Consider the following 22,011-nt stretch of genomic DNA (forward strand, 5'->3'; position numbering starts at 1 on the left):
GCAATCCTTAACCCTAACCCAATCCTTAACCCTAACCCATATCTTAACCCTAACGCAATCCTTAACCCTAATTCAATCCTTAACCTTAACCCAATCCTTAACCCTAACCCAATCCTTAACCCTAATGCAATCCTTAACCTTAACCCAATCCTTAACCCTAACCCAATCCTTAACCCTAATGCAATCCTTAACCCTAATGCAATCCTTAACCCTAATGCAAGCCTTAACCCTAACCCATATCTTAACCCTAACACAATCCTTAACCCTAACCCATTCCTTAACCCTAATGCAATCCTTAACCCTAACCCAATCCTTAACCCTAATGCAATCCTTAACCCTAACCCATATCTTAACCCTAACCCAATCCTTAACCCTAACCCATATCTTAACCCTAACGCAATCCTTAACCCTAACCCAATCCTTAACCCTAATGCAATCCTTAACCTTAACCCAATCCTTAACCCTAATGCAATCCTTAACCCTAACCCAATCCTTAACCCTAATGCAATCCTTAACCCTAACCCAATCCTTAACCCTAATGCAATCCTTAACCCTAACCCAATCCTTAACCCTAACCCAATCCTTAACCCTAACCCAATCCTTAACCCTAATGCAATCCTTAACCCTAATGCAAGCCTTAACCCTAACCCATATCTTAACCCTAACGCAATCCTTAACCCTAACCCATTCCTTAATCCTAAACCAATCCTTAACCCTAACCCAATCCTTAACCCTAATGCAATCCTTAACCCTAACCCATATCTTAACCCTAACCCAATCCTTAACCCTAATGCAATCCTTAACCCTAACCCATATCTTAACCCTAACCCAATCCTTAACCCTAATGCAATCCTTAACCCTAACCCAATCCTTAACCCTAACCCATATCTTAACCCTAACCCAATCCTTAACCCTAATGCAATCCTTAACCTTAACCCAATCCTTAACCCTAACCCAATCCTTATCCCTAATGCAATCCTTAACCCTAATGCAATCCTTAACCCTAATGCAAGCCTTAACCCTAACCCATATCTTAACCCTAACGCAATCCTTAACCCTAACCCATTCCTTAATCCTAAACCAATCCTTAACCCTAACCCAATCCTTAACCCAAACCCAATCCTTAACCCAAACCCAATTCTTAACCCTAACCCATATCTTAACCCTAACCAAATCCTTAACCCTAATGCAAGCCTTAACCCTAACCCATATCTTAACCCTAACGCAATCCTTAACCCTAACCCATTCCTTAATCCTAACCCAATCCTTAACCCTAACCCAATCCTTAACCCTAATGAAATCCTTAACCCTAATGAAATCCTTAACCCTAACCCATATCTTAACCCTAACCCATATATTAACCCTAACCCAATCCTTAACCCTAATGCAATCCTTAACCCTAACCCATATCTTAACCCTAACACAACCCTTAACCCTAACCCATTCCTTAACCCTAACCCTAGTCCATTTACCCTAACCCATTCCTTAACCCTAACCCTAGTCCATTAACCCTAACCCAATCCTTAACCCTAGTCCATTAACCCTAACCCAATCCTTAACCCTAACCCTAGTGCATTAACCCTAACCCAATCCTTAACCCTAACCCTAGTCCATTAACCCTAACCCATTCCTTAACCCTAACCCTATTCCATTAACCCTAGCCATGACCCTAACCTTAGCCCTAAGAATAATTCTACCCTTAGCACATATTTTAACCCTAGCCCTAATTCCAATCCATTACTCTAGTCCTAACCCTTTGCACCAACTCAAACCTTAAAGTAAGTCTAATCAATTTTTTGTATTGTTTGAAAAGATAGCTAACATCTTTACTACTTATTCCCCAGCTTTGCATAACCACCATTGTTAAATTAACATACTTTATAACCTCTAAGTTTGCCTGTTTCAAAGCCCCTGTGGGTCGCCTCTTATCTTAGTGCTTCTTAGTAGCTGTTTAAATATTGCAATACAAAAAGGTAGAAGCTCTCCAGAATGCCAAAGATTCAATACTTTATTAGAATCATGTGCAGAGTCAAACAGCCACGACGTTTCGGGGTGCTATGCCCCTTAATCACCACATGATTCTAATAAAGTATTGAATCTTTGGCATTCTGGAGAGCTTCTACCTTTTTGTTTTCACTTATGTTGGGGAGTTTGGTAGTTACTCCTTGAAGCTCTGTCCTGTGGTTTTGCTGCTGGATAAATTGTTGCATTTGCTAAAACCCTAGCCTTAATGCTAAACCTAATCTTAACCTTAACACTAGCCTTAGACTTAATCCTAACCCGACCTTGACCCTAGTCTTAATGATAAACCCTATCTTAACCCTAACACTAGCCCTAGACTTAATCCTAACCTGATGTTAACTCTAGCCTCAATGCTAAGACTAATTTTAACATTGACACTAGCCTTAGACTTAATCCTAACCCAATCTTAACCCTTGCCTTAGACTTAATCCTAACCCAACTTTAACCCTAGTCTTCATGCTAAACCTAATTGAAACCCTAACACTAGCACTAGCCTTAATCCTAACCTGATTTTAACCCTTGTCTTAATGCTAAACCTAATCTTAACCTTAACACTAGCCTTAGACTTAATCCTAACCCGACCTTGACCCTAGTCTTAATGATAAACCCTATCTTAACCCTAACACTAGCCCTAGACTTAATCCTAACCTGATGTTAACTCTAGCCTCAATGCTAAGACTAATTTTAACATTGACACTAGCCTTAGACTTAATCCTAACCCAATCTTAACCCTTGCCTTAGACTTAATCCTAACCCAACTTTAACCCTAGTCTTCATGCTAAACCTAATTGAAACCCTAACACTAGCACTAGCCTTAATCCTAACCTGATTTTAACCCTTGTCTTAATGCTAAACCTAATCTTAACCCTAACACTAGCCTTAGACTTAATCCTTACCCAACCTTAACCCTAGTCTTAATGCTAAACCTAATCTTAACCCTAACACTAGCCTTAGACTTAATCCTTAACCAACCTTAACCCTAGTCTTAATGCTAAACCTAATCTTAACCCTAACACTAGCCTTAGACTTAATCCTTAACCAACCTTAACCCTAGTCTTAATGCTAAACCTAATCTTAACCCTAACCCGACCTTAACCCTAGCCTCAATGCTAAACCTAATCTTAACCCTAACACTAGTCCTAGACTTAATCCTAACCTGACCTTAACCCTATCTTCAATGCTAAATCCTATTCCTAAAACTACCCCTATCCTAGTCTTAATCCTAGCACTAACCCTAGATCTAATCTTAACTCTAATATCATAATCCTAACTCTGGATTCAGAACTAATTTTAAACTGAATTTTAGCCCTAGCTCTTATCCTAACAATAACCATAGGCTTAACCCAACCTTAACTCTAGCTGTAATCCCAATACATTAATATAAGATCCAACCATAACAGAAGCCTTAACTTTTACTGTATCCCTAAGTGTAACTCTAGCCCAACCCTTATTCCTGATCCTAGCACTAATTCTACCGCAAGCTCTAATTTTGCCAAAATCATAACCCTAATAATAACCTAACACTAGTGCTAATCATAGCCCAAACATTATCCCAAATCCTAGTCACAGTCATATATTTAGTGATGATAAACCTTTGTGCATAAACTGTTTCCACAAATAAATACTAAGGGCTGGATTGGGCAAGGCTTGCTCCCAAGAGCCTGTCCGCTCAGCATTGTGGCCAGCGGACAGCAATATGTTTCCTGCATTTAACATTGCACAAGTGGCTTCTTGTGCAACGCCACCTCCTGTTGGTGCATGATTGTTAATCACCCAGACCGGACTTGTCTGGGGTGAATCCAGATCGCCAGCTCAGAGCTGGCATATAGGTTAGGAAGCAGCGATGACCAGAGAGCTTTAGATCATCAGCACATGCAGAGTAGATCTGAACACTTTTGCTGGGGTAGTATACAAGTTGAAAGTACTGTAATCATTTTGGGGAATCAGGGACTCTCTAATAAAACAAGTTGCCTGTTACTGCTCTAGACGATAACAGATGTCCCCTCCTGGGTCACAGATATATTTTGGTCCTGGAGTTTCTGTCTCCATCTCTGTATCACTAGCGTATGGGAGATTCATCTTTGCCCCCTCCTAATGTGTTATAAATAGGCCAAAGCTCCCCTGAGGATACGCAGATCTGAGCTCTTGCATATGCAGACCCCAGTGTATGCAACTAGTTTACATGAGCACAATGTGTCATGAGTTTTGTATCTTTATCAGGGGCGTATTATGGCCTAGGCCAACAAGGCCGGTGCCTAGGGAGGCAGATTTGGGATTGGCAGCACATCTGCCCTATCCTCTCTCTAAAAGCCGGCACACAGTACAGTGAGCGATAAAGTGCAGGCTTTTACAGAGAAGACAAGGCACGTGCGCTGATTAAGGTCGCTCTTCACAGGCAGTGCTCCTTTAAACCGTTGCTTCATTTAGAGCCGCATGCATTTTTGCAGTGGAAGCGCCCTTGGTGAGAAACTTGCCCGGGGATATGCATACAAGGTGAGGCTGGAGGAGAAGACCTTGTGCCGATATGCTGCCTCCCCTTGTCAGCTGTGGTGGGTCTGCAAGCGCAGTGCTTATTGCTGGTCTTAGTAACTAACAGATTGGATGCGTCTGTGCACTGCTTAGATCAGCTTGTGATGTCTACATACCTCCTAACATTTCAAAATTCAAAACAGGGACACCCCCCCCCCCCCTGGCAAACATTTGAAATGTGGTGGGCAGGGGCGGGGCTTAAAAAATCATAAGACCAAAGTAATATAAATTAAATTCTAAATAAAGTCATATCTTTTAATACTCTTAGGCAGCAAATCAAACACGAGCTCAAACCACTGGTATAGCTATGTGAGCTCTGTAATTAACCTTTGCAGAGACAGTGCTAAATATTTTTATCTTAATTGGACATTTAATAATAGATTCTTTAAAACTGCTCTCTGCTTTCCTCATTAATATTCTAGATTCTGGCCTTACACATACACACACACTACATAGCATACACTTATAAAGGCAGATACACACACTACATAGCATACACTTATACATACAGATACACACACACTACATAGCATACACTTACACATACACACATATTACATAGCATACACTTACACATGTCGATACACACACACTACATAGCATACACTTACACATGCAGATACACACACACTACATAGCATACACTTATACATGCAGACACATACACACTACATAGCATACACTTATACATACAGATACACACACTACATAGCATACACTTATAAAGGCAGATACACACACACTACATAGCATACACTTATACATACAGATACACACACACTACATAGCATACACTTACACATACACACACACTACATAGTATACACTTACACATGCAGATCCACACACACTACATAGCATACACTTATACAGGCAGATACACACACACTACATAGCATACACTTATACATACAGATACACACACTACATAGTATACACTTACACATGCAGATACACACACTTCATAGCTTACATTTTTTACATGCAGACACACAGACTACATATACATACAGATACACACACACGCACACTACACATCTTACACTTATACATGCAGATACACATACATACACACTTATAGATACAGATAGACACACACTACATCATATATGGGTTTCTGTAACTCATTGTATGGGGTCCTGGGGTTGGGAAGCACATTAGCTGGTAGTCTGAGGCTGCCACTGTCCGTTACCCTGCTGTTGCACTGCTCATTGTATAAAACTGAAGGCATGCTAGTATTATCACCAGGGGTTAGACGTCATCACTACCAGGGGTTAGAGGTCACCATTACCTGAGGTCAGAGGGTATACAGCCTTCCTACTCCTGCTTTACCCACACACCATAACTTTTCCACAAGTAATCTAACAGGTATATAACATTGGGAGAGAAAAGCCAGCTGCTTCTGAGTATGTGCCCAATAGAATTATTTTTTTTTTTAAATGCATGGGGCAATGCAGGACAGATGGCTAGCAACCCGGGACAGCGGGGCAGACCCCTAAAATCTGAACTGTCCCGCAAAAATCAGGACAGTTGGGGGGTATGTGTCTATTCATAAACTCTCAGTGCTAATGTATGTTAGCTACTAATAGATAGCTTTCTCTGCATTCATGTGATGTCTAATCATAAACTCTCAGTGCTAATGTATGTTAGCTACTAATAGCTATCTTTCTCTGCATACATGTGATGTCTAATCATAAACTCTCAGTGCTAATGTATGTTAGCTACTAATAGCTAGCTGTCTCTGCATTCATGTGATGTCTAATCATAAACTCTCAGTGCTAATGTATGTTAGCTACTAATAGCTAGCTGTCTCTGCATTCATGTGATGTCTAATAATAAACTCTCAGCGCTAATGTATGTTAGCTACTAATAGCTAGCTGTCAATGCATTCATGTGATGTCTAATCATAAACTCTCAGTGCTAATGTATGTTAGCTACTAATAGCTAGCTGTCTCTGCATTCATGTGATGTCTAATCATAAACTCTCAGTGCTAATGTATGTTAGCTACTAATAGCTAGCTGTCTCTGCATTCATGTGATGTCTAATCATAAACTCTCAGAGCTAATGTATGTTAGCTACTAATAGCTAGCTTTCTTTGCATTCATGTGATGTCTAATCATAAACTCTCAGCGCTAATGTATGTTAGCTACTAATAGCTAGCTTTTTCTGCATTCATGTGATGTCTAATCATAAACTCTCAGTGCTAATGTATGTTAGCTACTAATAGCTTTCTCTGCATTCATGTGATGTCTAATCATAAACTCTCAGTGCTAATGTATGTTAGCTACTAATAGCTTTCTCTGCATTCATGTGATGTCTAATCATAAACTCTCAGTGCTAATGTATGTTAGCTACTAATAGCTAGCTTTCTCTGCATTCATGTGATGTCTAATCATAAACTCTCAGCGCTAATGTATGTTAGCTACTAATAGCTAGCTGTCTCTGCATTCATGTGATGTCTAATCATAAACTCTCAGTGCTAATGTATGTTAGCTACTAATAGATAGCTTTCTCTGCATTCATGTGATGTCTAATCATAAACGCTCAGCACTAATGTATGTTAGCTACTAATAGATAGCTTTCTCTGCATTCATGTGATGCCTAATCATAAACGTTCAGCACTAATGTATGTTAGCTACTAATAATTAGCTTTCTCTGCATTCATGTGATGTCTAATCATAAACTCTCAGTGCTAATGTATGTTAGCTACTAATAGCTTTCTCTGCATTCATGTGATGTCTAATCATAAACTCTCAGTGCTAATGTATGTTATCTACTAATAACTAGCTTTCTCTGCATTCATGTGATGTCTAATCATAAACTCTCAGTGCTAATGTATGTTAGTTACTAATATCTAGCTGTCTCTGCATTCATGTGATGTCTAATCATAAACTCTCAGTGCTAATGTATGTTAGCTACTAATAGCTAGCTTTCTCTGCATTCATGTGATGTCTAATCATAAACTCTCATTGCTAATATATGTTAGCTACTAATAGCTAGCTGTCTCTGCATTCATGTGATGTCTAATCATAAACTCTCAGCACTAATGTATGTTAGCTACTAATAGCTAGCTGTCTCTGCATTCATGTGATGTCTAATCATAAACTCTCAGCACTAATGTATGTTAGCTACTAATAGCTTTCTCTGCATTCATGAACCCATGAAGTAAATAGTAAACGGACACTTAAAAAGTTGTATTACTTGAATGATGGTAATTACTGTATGTTGTGGCATGTGAAGGGCAGGGATTGTTTCAAAGTGTAGTCTTCTTTCCCTCCCTTCTTTCTCTCAACTCCCTCCCTTGCTCCCTTCTTTCCCTCCCCACTTTTCTCTTCTCTCCCCCTTCCTTCTTTCCCTCCCTTTTCTCCCCTCCCCTTCTTTTCTCTCCCTTCTCTCAGGGAGAAAATGGTATGAGATACATGCAATCCAACCCACCTGTATGCAAGTGTTTTTCTAGCCCATTTTCTTTTTAATTGTTATGAAATAAAAAACAAAAAACATTTTACACACTGACCCAAAAAAAACATTAAGGGGAAAAAAGGCTTAAAACCTTTGAGTGCCTAGGGCAGCACAAAACCTAAATATGCCACTGATCTTTATACTACATAGAACAGTTACAAAAGAAGAGCGCAGTGATCATTAATAATTGACATGAGATGTCGTATCTGTTTGCTGACCCTGGATAACTATGTGGTGGAACAAAACCTATAGGTTGATAATTAGCGACATTAACAGCTGTAGGCGCGATCACAGTCAGCCATTTTTATTGTTTATTGGCAGAACTTTTTTTCCTTATCATTTTGGCATTAATAAGTGACTGTCCTGTTTTTCTGATTACAACCCAAACTCTTGATTGTTAAAGGGACTCGAAACACAATTTTAAACACCTTTCCCATTTATATATATTATTATGTTTGCTTCATTCCCTTTGTTAAAAAGCATACTTAGGTAGGCTCATGAACAGCAATGCACTACTGGGAGCTAGCTGCTGATTGGTAACTGCACATATATGTCTCTTGTCATTTGCTCACCTGTGTTCAGCTAGTTCCCAGTAGTACACTACTGCTACATTGCTGCTCCTACAATAAAGGATACCAAATGAATGAAGCAAATTTTATATGACACTACCTCTGTATACTGCTGTGTCACTGCTCCTGTATACTGCTGTGTATCTGCTCCTGTATACTGCTGTGTCACTGCTCCTGTATACTGCTGTGCCACTGCTCCTGTATACTGCTGTGTCACTGCTCCTGTATACTGCTGTGCCACTGCTCCTGTATACTGCTGTGTCACTGCTCCTGTATACTGCTGTGTCACTGCTCCTGTATACTGCTGTGTCACTGCCCATGTATACTACTGTATCACTGCTCCTGTATACTGCTGTGCCACTGCTCCTGTATACTGCTGTGTCACTGCCTCTGTATACTGCTGTGTCACTGCCTCTGTATACTGCTGTGCCCCTGCTCCTGTATACTGCTGTGTCACTGCTCCTGTATACTGCTCTGCCACTGCCTCTGTATACTGCTGTGTCACTGCTCCTGTATACTGCTGTGCCCCTGCTCCTGTATACTGCTGTGTCACTGCTCCTGTATACTGCTGTGCCCCTGCATACTGCTGTGTCACTGCTCCTGTATACTGCTGTGCCCCTGCATACTGCTATGTCACTGCTCCTGTATACCGCTGTGTCACTGCTCCTGTATACCGCTGTGTCACTGCTCCTGTATACCGCTGTGTCACTGCTCCTGTATACTGCTGTGTCACTGCCTCTGTATACTGCTGTGTCACTGCTCCTGTATACTGGTGTGTCACTGCCTCTGTATACTGCTGTGTCACTGCTCCTGTATACTGGTGTGTCACTGCTCGTGTATACTGCTCTGTCACTGCTCCTGTATACTGCTGTGTCACAGCTCCTGTATACCGCTGTGTCACTGCTCCTGTATACTGCTGTGTCACTGCTCCTGTATACTGGTGTGTCACTGCCTCTGTATACTGCTGTGTCACTGCTCCTGTATACTGCTGTGTCACTGCCTCTGTATACTGCTGAACCACTGCTCCTGTATACTGCTGTGTCACTGCCTCTGTATACTGCTGTGCCCCTGCTCCTGTATACTGCTGTGACACTGCTCCTGTATACTGCTGTGTCACTGCTCCTGTATACTGCTGTGTCACTGCTCCTGTATACTGCTGTGCCACTGCTCCTGTATACAGCTCTGTCACTGCTCCTGTATACTGCTGTGTCACAGCTCCTGTATACTGCTGTGTCACTGCCTCTGTATACTGCTGTACCCCTGCTCCTGCACACTGCTGTGTCATTGCTCCTGTATACTGCTGTACCCCTACTCCTGCATACTGCTGTGTCATTGCTCCTGTATACTGCTGTGCCACTGCTCCTGTATACTGCTGTGTTACTGCCTCTGTATACTGCTGTGTCACTGCCTCTGTATACTGCTGTGCCCCTGCTCCTGTATACTGCTGTGTAACTGCCCCTGTATACTGCTTTTTCACTGCTCCTGTATACTGCTGTGTCACTGCTCCTGTATACAGCTCTGTCACTGCTCCTGTATACTGCTGTGTCACTGCTCCTGTATACTGCTGTGTCACTGCCTCAGTATACTGCTGTGTCACTGCCTCTGTATACTGCTGTACCCCTGCCCTGCATACTGCTGTGCCACTGCTCCTGCATACTGCTGTGCCACTGCTCCTGTATACTGCCGTGTCACTGCCTCTGTATACTGCCGTGTCACTGCCTCTGTATACTGCCGTGTCACTGCCTCTGTATACTGCCGTGTCACTGCTCCTGTATACTGCTGTGCCACTGCTCCTGTATACTGCTGTGTCACTGCTCCTGTATACTGCTGTGTCACTGCTCCTGTATACTGCTGTGTCACTGCTCCTGTATACTGCTGTGCCCCTGCTCCTGTATACCGCTGTGTCACTGCTCCTGTATACTGCTGTGCCCCTGCTCCTGTATACTGCTGTATCACTGCTCCTGTATACTGCTGTGCCCCTGCTCCTGTATACCGCTGTGTCACTGCTCCTGTATACTGCTGTGCCCCTGCTCCTGTATACTGCTGTGTCACTGCTCCTGTATACTGCTGTGCCCCTGCTCCTGTATACCGCTGTGTCACTGCTCCTGTATACTGCTGTGCCCCTGCTCCTGTATACTGCTGTGTCACTGCTCCTGTATACTGCTGTGCCCCTGCTCCTGTATACCGCTGTGTCACTGCTCCTGTATACTGCTGTGCCCCTGCTCCTGTATACTGCTGTGCCCCTGCTCCTGTATACTGCTGTGCCCCTGCTCCTGTATATCGCTGTGTCACTGCTCCTGTATACTGCTGTGCCCCTGCTCCTGTATACCGCTGTGTCACTGCTCCTGTATACTGCTGTGCCCCTGCTCCTGTATACTGCTGTGTCACTGCTCCTGTATACTGCTGTGTCACTGCTCCTGTATACTGCTGTGTCACTGCCTCTGTATACTGCTGTGTCTCTGCTCCTGTATACTGCTGTGCCCCTGCTCCTGTATACTGCTGTGTCTCTGCTCCTGTATACTGCTGTTCCACTGCTCCTGTATACTGCTGTGTCACTGCTCCTTTATACCGCTGTGTCACTGCTCCTTTATACCGCTGTTCCACTGCTCCTGTATACCGCTGTGTCACTGCTCCTGTATACTGCTGTGCCCCTGCTCCTGTATACTGCTGTGTCACTGCTCCTGTATACTGCTGTGTCACTGCTCCTGTATACTGCTGTGTCACTGCCTCTGTATACTGCTATGTCACTGCTCCTGTATACTACTGTGTCACTGCTCCTGTATACTGCTCTGTCACTGCTCCTGTATACTGCTGTGTCACTGCTCCTGTATACTGTCTGTCACTGCTTCTGTATACTGCTATGTCGCTGCCCCTGTATACTGCTGTGTCACTGCTCCTGTATATTGCTGTGTCACTGCTCCTGTATACTGCTGTGTCACTGCCTCTGTATACTGCTGTGCCACTGCTCCTGTATACTGCTGTGTATCTGCTCCTGTATACTGCTGTGTCTCTGCTCCTGTATACTGCTGTGCCACTGCTCCTGTATACTGCTGTGCCCCTGCTCTTGTATACTGCTGTGTCACTGCTCCTGTATACTGCTGTGCCACTGCTCCTGCATATTGCTGTGTCACTGCTCCTGTATACTGCTGTGTCACTGCTCCTGCATATTGCTGTGTCACTGCTCCTGTATACTGCTGTGTCACTGCTCCTGTATACTGCTGTGTCACTGCTCCTGTATACTGCTGTTCCACTGCTCCTGTATACTGCTGTGTCACTGCTCCTGTATACTGCTGTGCCACTGCTCCTGTATACTGCTGTGTCACTGCTCCTGTATACTGCTGTGTCACTGCTCCTGTATACTGCTGTTTCACTGCTCCTGTATACTGCTGTGTCACTGCTCCTGTATACTGCTGTGCCACTGCTCCTGTATACTGCTGTGTCTCTGCTCCTGTATACTGCTGTGTATCTGCTCCTGTATACTGCTGTGCCACTGCTCCTGTATACTGCTCTGTTACTGCTCCTGTATACTGCTGTGTCTCTGCTCCTGTATACTGCTGTGTCACTGCTCCTGTATACTGCTGTGTCTCTGCTCCTGTATACTGCTGTGCCCCTGCCTCTGTATACTGCTGTGTCACTGCTCCTGTATACTGCTGTGCCACTGCTCATGTATACTGCTGTGTCACTGCTCCTGTATACTGCTGTGTATCTGCTCCTGTATACTGCTGTGTCACTGCTCCTGTATACTGCTGTGTCACTGCTCCTGTATACTGCTGTGCCCCTGCTCCTGTATACTGCTGTGTCTCTGCTCCTGTATACTGCTGTTCCACTGCTCCTGTATACTGCTGTGTCACTGCTCCTTTATACCGCTGTGTCACTGCTCCTTTATACCGCTGTTCCACTGCTCCTGTATACCGCTGTGTCACTGCTCCTGTATACTGCTGTGCCCCTGCTCCTGTATACTGCTGTGTCACTGCTCCTGTATACTGCTGTGTCACTGCTCCTGTATACTGCTGTGTCACTGCCTCTGTATACTGCTATGTCACTGCTCCTGTATACTACTGTGTCACTGCTCCTGTATACTGCTCTGTCACTGCTCCTGTATACTGTCTGTCACTGCTTCTGTATACTGCTATGTCGCTGCCCCTGTATACTGCTGTGTCACTGCTCCTGTATATTGCTGTGTCACTGCTCCTGTATACTGCTGTGTCACTGCCTCTGTATACTGCTGTGCCACTGCTCCTGTATACTGCTGTGTATCTGCTCCTGTATACTGCTGTGTCTCTGCTCCTGTATACTGCTGTGCCACTGCTCCTGTATACTGCTGTGCCCCTGCTCTTGTATACTGCTGTGTCACTGCTCCTGTATACTGCTGTGCCACTGCTCCTGCATATTGCTGTGTCACTGCTCCTGTATACTGCTGTGTCACTGCTCCTGCATATTGCTGTGACACTGCTCCTGTATACTGCTGTGTCACTGCTCCTGTATACTGCTGTGTCACTGCTCCTGTATACTGCTGTGCCACTGCTCCTGTATACAGCTCTGTCACTGCTCCTGTATACTGCTGTGTCACAGCTCCTGTATACTGCTGTGTCACTGCCTCTGTATACTGCTGTACCCCTGCTCCTGCATACTGCTGTGTCATTGCTCCTGTATACTGCTGTACCCCTACTCCTGCATACTGCTGTGTCATTGCTCCTGTATACTGCTGTGCCACTGCTCCTGTATACTGCTGTGTTACTGCCTCTGTATACTGCTGTGTCACTGCCTCTGTATACTGCTGTGCCCCTGCTCCTGTATACTGCTGTGTAACTGCCCCTGTATACTGCTTTTTCACTGCTCCTGTATACTGCTGTGTCACTGCTCCTGTATACAGCTCTGTCACTGCTCCTGTATACTGCTGTGTCACTGCTCCTGTATACTGCTGTGTCACTGCCTCTGTATACTGCTGTACCCCTGCCCTGCATACTGCTGTGCCACTGCTCCTGCATACTGCTGTGCCACTGCTCCTGTATACTGCTGTGCCACTGCTCCTGTATACTGCTGTGTCACTGCCTCTGTATACTGCTGTGTCACTGCCTCTGTATACTGCTGTGTCACTGCTCCTGTATACTGCTGTGCCACTGCTCCTGTATACTGCTGTGTCACTGCTCCTGTATACTGCTGTGTCACTGCTCCTGTATACTGCTGTGTCACTGCTCCTGTATACTGCTCTGTCACTGCTCCTGTATACTGCTGTGTCACTGCTCCTGTATACTGCTGTGTCACTGCCCCTGTATACTGCTGTGTCACTGCCCCTGTATACTGCTGTATCACTGCTCCTGTATACTGCTGTGCCACTGCTCCTGTATACCGCTGTGTCACTGCTCCTGTATACTGCTGTGCCCCTGCTCCTGTATACTGCTGTGTCACTGCTCCTGTATACTGCTGTGCCCCTGCTCCTGTATACCGCTGTGTCACTGCTCCTGTATACTGCTGTGCCCCTGCTCCTGTATACTGCTGTGTCACTGCTCCTGTATACTGCTGTGCCCCTGCTCCTGTATACCGCTGTGTCACTGCTCCTGTATACTGCTGTGCCCCTGCTCCTGTATACTGCTGTGCCCCTGCTCCTGTATACCGCTGTGTCACTGCTCCTGTATACTGCTGTGCCCCTGCTCCTGTATACCGCTGTGTCACTGCTCCTGTATACTGCTGTGCCCCTGCTCCTGTATACTGCTGTGTCACTGCTCCTGTATACTGCTGTGTCACTGCCTCTGTATACTGCTGTGTCTCTGCTCCTGTATACTGCTGTGCCCCTGCTCCTGTATACTGCTGTGTCTCTGCTCCTGTATACTGCTGTTCCACTGCTCCTGTATACTGCTGTGTCACTGCTCCTTTATACCGCTGTGTCACTGCTCCTTTATACCGCTGTTCCACTGCTCCTGTATACCGCTGTGTCACTGCTCCTGTATACTGCTGTGCCCCTGCTCCTGTATACTGCTGTGTCACTGCTCCTGTATACTGCTGTGTCACTGCTCCTGTATACTGCTGTGTCACTGCCTCTGTATACTGCTATGTCACTGCTCCTGTATACTACTGTGTCACTGCTCCTGTATACTGCTCTGTCACTGCTCCTGTATACTGCTGTGTCACTGCTCCTGTATACTGTCTGTCACTGCTTCTGTATACTGCTATGTCGCTGCCCCTGTATACTGCTGTGTCACTGCTCCTGTATATTGCTGTGTCACTGCTCCTGTATACTGCTGTGTCACTGCCTCTGTATACTGCTGTGCCACTGCTCCTGTATACTGCTGTGTATCTGCTCCTGTATACTGCTGTGTCTCTGCTCCTGTATACTGCTGTGCCCCTGCTCCTGTATACTGCTGTGTCACTGCTCCTGTATACTGCTGTGCCCCTGCTCCTGTATACCGCTGTGTCACTGCTCCTGTATACTGCTGTGCCCCTGCTCCTGTATACTGCTGTGCCCCTGCTCCTGTATACCGCTGTGTCACTGCTCCTGTATACTGCTGTGCCCCTGCTCCTGTATACCGCTGTGTCACTGCTCCTGTATACTGCTGTGCCCCTGCTCCTGTATACTGCTGTGTCACTGCTCCTGTATACTGCTGTGTCACTGCCTCTGTATACTGCTGTGTCTCTGCTCCTGTATACTGCTGTGCCCCTGCTCCTGTATACTGCTGTGTCTCTGCTCCTGTATACTGCTGTTCCACTGCTCCTGTATACTGCTGTGTCACTGCTCCTTTATACCGCTGTGTCACTGCTCCTTTATACCGCTGTTCCACTGCTCCTGTATACCGCTGTGTCACTGCTCCTGTATACTGCTGTGCCCCTGCTCCTGTATACTGCTGTGTCACTGCTCCTGTATACTGCTGTGTCACTGCTCCTGTATACTGCTGTGTCACTGCCTCTGTATACTGCTATGTCACTGCTCCTGTATACTACTGTGTCACTGCTCCTGTATACTGCTCTGTCACTGCTCCTGTATACTGCTGTGTCACTGCTCCTGTATACTGTCTGTCACTGCTTCTGTATACTGCTATGTCGCTGCCCCTGTATACTGCTGTGTCACTGCTCCTGTATATTGCTGTGTCACTGCTCCTGTATACTGCTGTGTCACTGCCTCTGTATACTGCTGTGCCACTGCTCCTGTATACTGCTGTGTATCTGCTCCTGTATACTGCTGTGTCTCTGCTCCTGTATACTGCTGTGCCACTGCTCCTGTATACTGCTGTGCCCCTGCTCTTGTATACTGCTGTGTCACTGCTCCTGTATACTGCTGTGCCACTGCTCCTGCATATTGCTGTGTCACTGCTCCTGTATACTGCTGTGTCACTGCTCCTGCATATTGCTGTGTCACTGCTCCTGTATACTGCTGTGTCACTGCTCCTGTATACTGCTGTGTCACTGCTCCTGTATACTGCTGTTCCACTGCTCCTGTATACTGCTGTGTCACTGCTCCTGTATACTGCTGTGCCACTGCTCCTGTATACTGCTGTGTCACTGCTCCTGTATACTGCTGTGTCACTGCTCCTGTATACTGCTGTTTCACTGCTCCTGTATACTGCTGTGTCACTGCTCCTGTATACTGCTGTGTCTCTGCTCCTGTATACTGCTGTGTATCTGCTCCTGTATACTGCTGTGCCACTGCTCCTGTATACTGCTCTGTTACTGCTCCTGTATACTGCTGTGTCTCTGCTCCTGTATACTGCTGTGTCACTGCTCCTGTATACTGCTGTGTCTCTGCTCCTGTATACTGCTGTGCCCCTGCCTCTGTATACTGCTGTGTCACTGCTCCTGTATACTGCTGTGTCACTGCTCATGTATACTGCTGTGTCACTGCTCCTGTATACTGCTGTGTATCTGCTCCTGTATACTGCTGTGTCACTGCTCCTGTATACTGCTGTGCCCCTGCTCCTGTATACTGCTGTGCCCCTGCTCCTGTATACTGCTGTGTCGCTGCTCCTGTATACTGGTGTGTCACTGCTCCTGTATACTGCTGTGCCCCTGCTCCTGTATACTGCTGTGTCCCTGCTCCTGTATACTGCTGTGTCACTGCTCCTGTATACTGCTGTGTCACTGCTACTGTATACTGCTGTGCCCCTGCTCCTGTATACCGCTGTGTATTTGCTCCTGTATACTGCTGTGTCACTGCTCCTGTATACTGCTCTGTCACTGCTCCTGTATACTACTGTGTCACTGCTCCTGTATACTGCTGTGCCACTGCTCCTGTATACTGCTGTGTCACTGCTCCTGTATACTGCTGTGTCACTGCTCCTGTATACAGCTGTGTCACTGCTCCTGTATACCGCTGTGCCACTGCTTCTGTATACTGCTGTGTTACTGCTCCTGTATACTGCTGTGTCACTGCTTTTGTATACTGCTGTGCCCCTGCTCCTGTATACTGCTCTTTCTCTGCTCCTGTATACTACTGTGTCTCTGATCCTTTATACTGCTGTGCCCCTGCTCCTGTATACTGCTGTGTCACTGCTCCTGTATACTGCTGTGTCACTGCTCCTGTATACTGCTGTGTCACTGCTCCTGTATACTGCTGTATCACTGATCCTGTATACTGCTGTGCCCCTGCTCCTGCATATTGCTATGTCACTGCTCCTGTATACTACTGTGCCACTGCTCCTGTATTCTTCTGTGTCACTGCTCCTGTATACTGCTGTGTATCTGCTTCTGTATACTGCTGTGTTACTGCTCCTGTATACTACTGTGTCACTGCTCCTGTATACTGCTGTGTCACTGCTCCTGTATACTGCTGTGTCTCTGCTCTTGTATACTGCTCTGTCACTGCTCCTGTATACTGCTGTGTCACTGCTCCTGTATACTGCTCTGTCACTGCTCCTGTATACTGCTGTGTCACTGCTCCTGTATACTGCTGTGTCACTGCTCCTTTATACCGCTGTGTCACTGCTCCTGTATACCGCTGTGTCACTGTTCCTGTATACCGCTGTGCCACTGCTCCTGTATACCACTGTGTCACTGCTCCTGTATACTGCTGTGTCACTGCTCCAGTATACCGTTGTCACTGCTCCTTTATACCGCTGTGCCACTGCTCCTGTATACTGCTGTGTCACTGCTCCTTTATACCGCTGTTTCACTTCTCCAGTATACCGCTGTGTCACTGCTCCTTTATACCGCTGTGCCACTGCTCCTGTATACTGCTGTGTCACTGCTCCTGTATACTGCTGTGTCTCTGCTCCTGTATACTGCTGTGCAGCTGCCTCTGTATACTGCTGTGCAGCTGCCTTTGTATACTGCTTTGCCCCTGCTCCTGTATACAGCTGTGCCACTGCTCCTGCATACTGCTGTGTCACTGCTCCTGTATACTGCTGTGCCCCTGCTCCTGTATACTGCTGTGTTACTGCTCCTGTATACTGCTGTGCCACTGCTCCTGTATACTGCTGTGCCACTGCCTCTGTATACTGCTGTGTCACTGCTCCTGTATACTGCTATGTCACTGCTCCTGTATACTGCTGTGCCACTGCCTCTGTATACTGCTGTGTCACTGCTCCTTTATACTGCTGTGTCCCTGCTCCTGTATACTGCTGTGTCACTGCTCCTGTATACCGCTGTGCCACTGCTCCTGTATACTGCTGTGTCACTGCTCCTGTATACTGCTGTGCCACTGCCTCTGTATACTGCTGTGTCACTGCTCCTGTATACTGCTGTGTCACTGCTCCTGTATACCGCTGTGCCACTGCTCCTGTATACTGCTGTGTCACTGCTCCTGTATACTGCTTTGCCACTGCCTCTGTATACTGCTGTGTCACTGCTCCTTTATACTGCTGTGTCCCTGCTCCTGCATACTGCTGTGTCACTGCTCCTGTATACCGCTGTGTCACTGCTCCTTTATACTGCTGTGTCACTGCTCCTGTATACTGCTCTGTCACTGCTCCTGTATACTGCTGTGTATCTGCTTCTGAATACTGCTGTGTCCCTGCTCCTGTATACTGCTCTGTCAAGCTCCTGTATACTGCTGTGCCACTGCTCCTGTATACTGCTGTGTCACTGCTCCTGTATACTGCTGTGTCACTGCCTTTGTATACTGCTGTGTAACTGCTCCTGTATACTGCTGTTGCCCTGCTCCTGTATACTGCTGTGTCACTGCTCCTGTATACTGCTGTGCCCCTGCATACTGCTATGTCACTGCTCCTGTATACTGATGACTGCTCCTGTATACTGCTGTGCCCCTGCTCCTGCATACTGCTGTGTCGCTGCTCCTGTATACTGCTGTGCCCCTGCATACTGCTATGTCACTGCTCCTGTATACTGATGACTGCTCCTGTATACTGCTGTGCCCCTGCTCCTGTATACTGCTGTGTCACTGCTCCTGTATACTGCTGTGCCCCTGTATACTGCTGTGTCACTGCTCCTGTATACTGATGACTGTTCCTGTATACTGCTGTGCCCCTGCATACTGCTGTGTCACTGCTCCTGTATACTGCTGTGCCCCTGCATACTGCTATGTCACTGCTCCTGTATACTAATGACTGCTCCTGTATACTGCTGTGCTCCTGCATACTGCTGTGTCATTGCTCCTGTATACTGCTGTGCAGCTGCCTCTGTAAACTTCTGTGGTACTGCTCCTGTATACTGCTGTGCCACTGCTCCTGTATACTGCTGTGCCACTGCTCCTGCATATTGCTATGTCACTGCTCCTGTATACTACTGTGCCACTGCTCGTGTATACTGCTGTGCCACTGCTCCTGCATACTGCTCTGTCACTGCTCTTGTATACTGCTGTGCCCCTGCTCCTGCATACTGCTGTGCCACTGCTCCTATATACTGCTGTGCCACTGCTCCTGCATACTGCTGTCCCCCTGTACCTGCATACTGCTGTTTCACTGCTCCTGTATACTGCTGTGCAGCTGCCTCTGTATACTGCTGTGCAGCTGCCTTTGTATACTGCTGTGTCCCTGCTCCTGTATACAGCTGTGCCACTGCTCCTGCATACTCTGTGCCACTGCTCCTCCATACTGCTGTGCCACTGGTTCTGTATACTGCTGTGCCACTGCATACTGCTGTACCCCTGCTTCTGCATACTGCTGTGTCACTGCTCCTGTATACTGCTGTGCAGCTGCCTCTGTATATTGCTGTGCAGCTGCCTCTGTATACTACTGTGGTCCTGCTCCTGTATACTGCTGTGGTACTGCTCCTGCATACTGCTGTGTCACTGCTCCTGTATACTGCTGTGTCACTGCTCCTATATACTGCTGTGCCACTGCTCCTGTATACTGCTGTGCAGCTGCCTCTGTATACTGCTGTGCCCCTGCTCCTGTATACTGCTGTGTCACTGCTCCTGTATTCTTAAAGGGACATGCGACCCAACATTTTTCTTTCATGATTCAGATAGAGAACAACTTTCCAATTTACTTATTTTATTTAATTTGCTTCCTTATCTTGTTATTCTTTGCTGAAAGGTTTATCTAGGCAAGTTCAGGAGCAGCAGAGAACCTAGGATCTTGCTGCTTATTGATGGCTGCATATTTATACTGATTGTCATTGGCTCACCACATGTGTTCAGTTAGAAACCATTAGTGCATTGCTACTCCTTCAACAAAGCATACCAAGAGAATGAAACAAATTTGATAATAGAAGTAAAATAGAAAGTTGTTTAAAATTGTATTCTCTATCTGAATCACTAAAGAAATGTTTTGGGTTTCATGTCCCTTTAACTTTAAACACAGTTAGTGCTCCACTTGTAATCTGACTCCTATTGTGTAATTTTTTATTTCTCTTAAAATGTTTTCCTTTGTGCATATGTGAGAGTGGTCTTTTTTATACAGGGAATGTTTTGTCACCTTAATTTGTTTGTTCTATTACAATTTCAATGTTCCAAGCAGTGAACGGTTCAAAGTTAAATGCCGTTGTGTTGATTATAATGGAGAGAGCCTCGCAGCTCTTGGATTTGACGAGGGACAAGTATACATCGTTTTGAATTACATTTTCAAGTTGCTGTACGTTTATCCTCGAGATATTCATATCATAAATGTTTTTTATTTAATCTAGGTCATTGTCTCACATGTTCAGTTACACACCAAGACACACAGGTATGCAAACATATATATATATATGTTTAAACGTACAAGAGGTAATATCCAGAGAACAGAGGCACCGAAGCGTAGTAATGAAAAAGGCAACAATCTTAGTTTGGGTAACAGTGCTGATAAAACTTCACATTTATTGACAGACTCGTTAAAACTTACAATACACTAGACATGCTGAGGAGTGTAGGTACAAACAGGACAGGTGCCTACGTCAACTGACGCGTTTCACACCGTTCTGGCGATTTTTCAAAGATCTCAGCTAAGATTGTTGCCTTTTCATTACTACGCTTCTGTGCCTCTGTTCTCTAGATATTACCTCTTGTACTTTTATGTGCGGTTGTGCACCAGGGATTCTTTCAGTTGCTGCCGGGGAACAAGCTGAGTGACTTCACCTCTATGTTTATACAGTATATGTTTATATGTAGGCTTACAACACTATATACAGGCACACCCACTACCTTACATAGACTCACAAGGGTGCACAAAAACACAACCCCACACACCTATGAATGTGATATTCACAAACACAAAATAGCCATATGTGTCATTTATATCTGTGATAACGCCCACACATAATCATGCAGAGTCACCTACAGACACAAAAACACACGCATTTGCATACAGAATAAGTGATGCCCTATTTAGCATCAATCGCCTTACTGCAGAATGAGGCCAAGCTACAAACCTCTTTAACCTCTAATTGGGGGAGCAGTGAGGGGGAGGAGCAGATGGGGTTGAGGAAAGTCCAAGGAGAGTTTGATCAGTTTTATTGCAGAAAACAGAATGTATATTGCAGGCAACTTGTAGCTTTAATACGTAGCACAGTGTCGGATGGAGAATATTTTTATCTGTGAGTGTGAGTGTGTGTATTTCTGATCAAGTTAAAGAGCTAGAACTCCCACTTTATGAAGCCATCTATGTCTATTATTCCCACAGTGGGAACCGTACGCTGTGGCTCCTGACTCAACATGAAGTCCAGAGACAGGAGATTTGAAGCCACAATTGACATAAACTAACAGATATTTGGGATATAGTATTGGTTTCTTTCTCTTGTATTGGTTGTTTGCTATAGGTGCCTAAGTCAAGGCTTGACAATTTTTTTCAAAGTCTACGAGCCAGCCCATAAATTTAGAAGCCAGAAATGTTTGGCTATATATAAATATGTATATAGATATATATAGTGACCTGGAGCAAATGCTGTGTGCCCGCAAATTCCAGGGGGGGCAAGTGCCCCCCCTGGACACCCATAACACACACACATATATATATATATAATCTAAATTTTAGTTGGCATTGGTGGCAGTTGACAGGGGAAGTAAGGAGGAACCATGGGTGTCTTGGGGACTCTAAACCAGGGTGTCAGGGCATAATTTTTTGGCAC

General features: G+C 45.5%; 1 protein-coding gene across 1 annotated transcript in view; it reads right to left on the bottom strand.

Moving 5' to 3' along the window:
* The window catches only part of DOC2A (double C2 domain alpha), a 160,498-nt gene that overhangs the window by 25,805 nt on the left and 112,682 nt on the right, over positions 1–22,011 (bottom strand). The gene's annotated exons all lie outside the window — the stretch shown is intronic.

This window comes from Bombina bombina, chromosome 11 (genome assembly GCF_027579735.1).
Source record: "Bombina bombina isolate aBomBom1 chromosome 11, aBomBom1.pri, whole genome shotgun sequence".
Taxonomy (NCBI): Eukaryota; Metazoa; Chordata; class Amphibia; order Anura; family Bombinatoridae; genus Bombina; species Bombina bombina.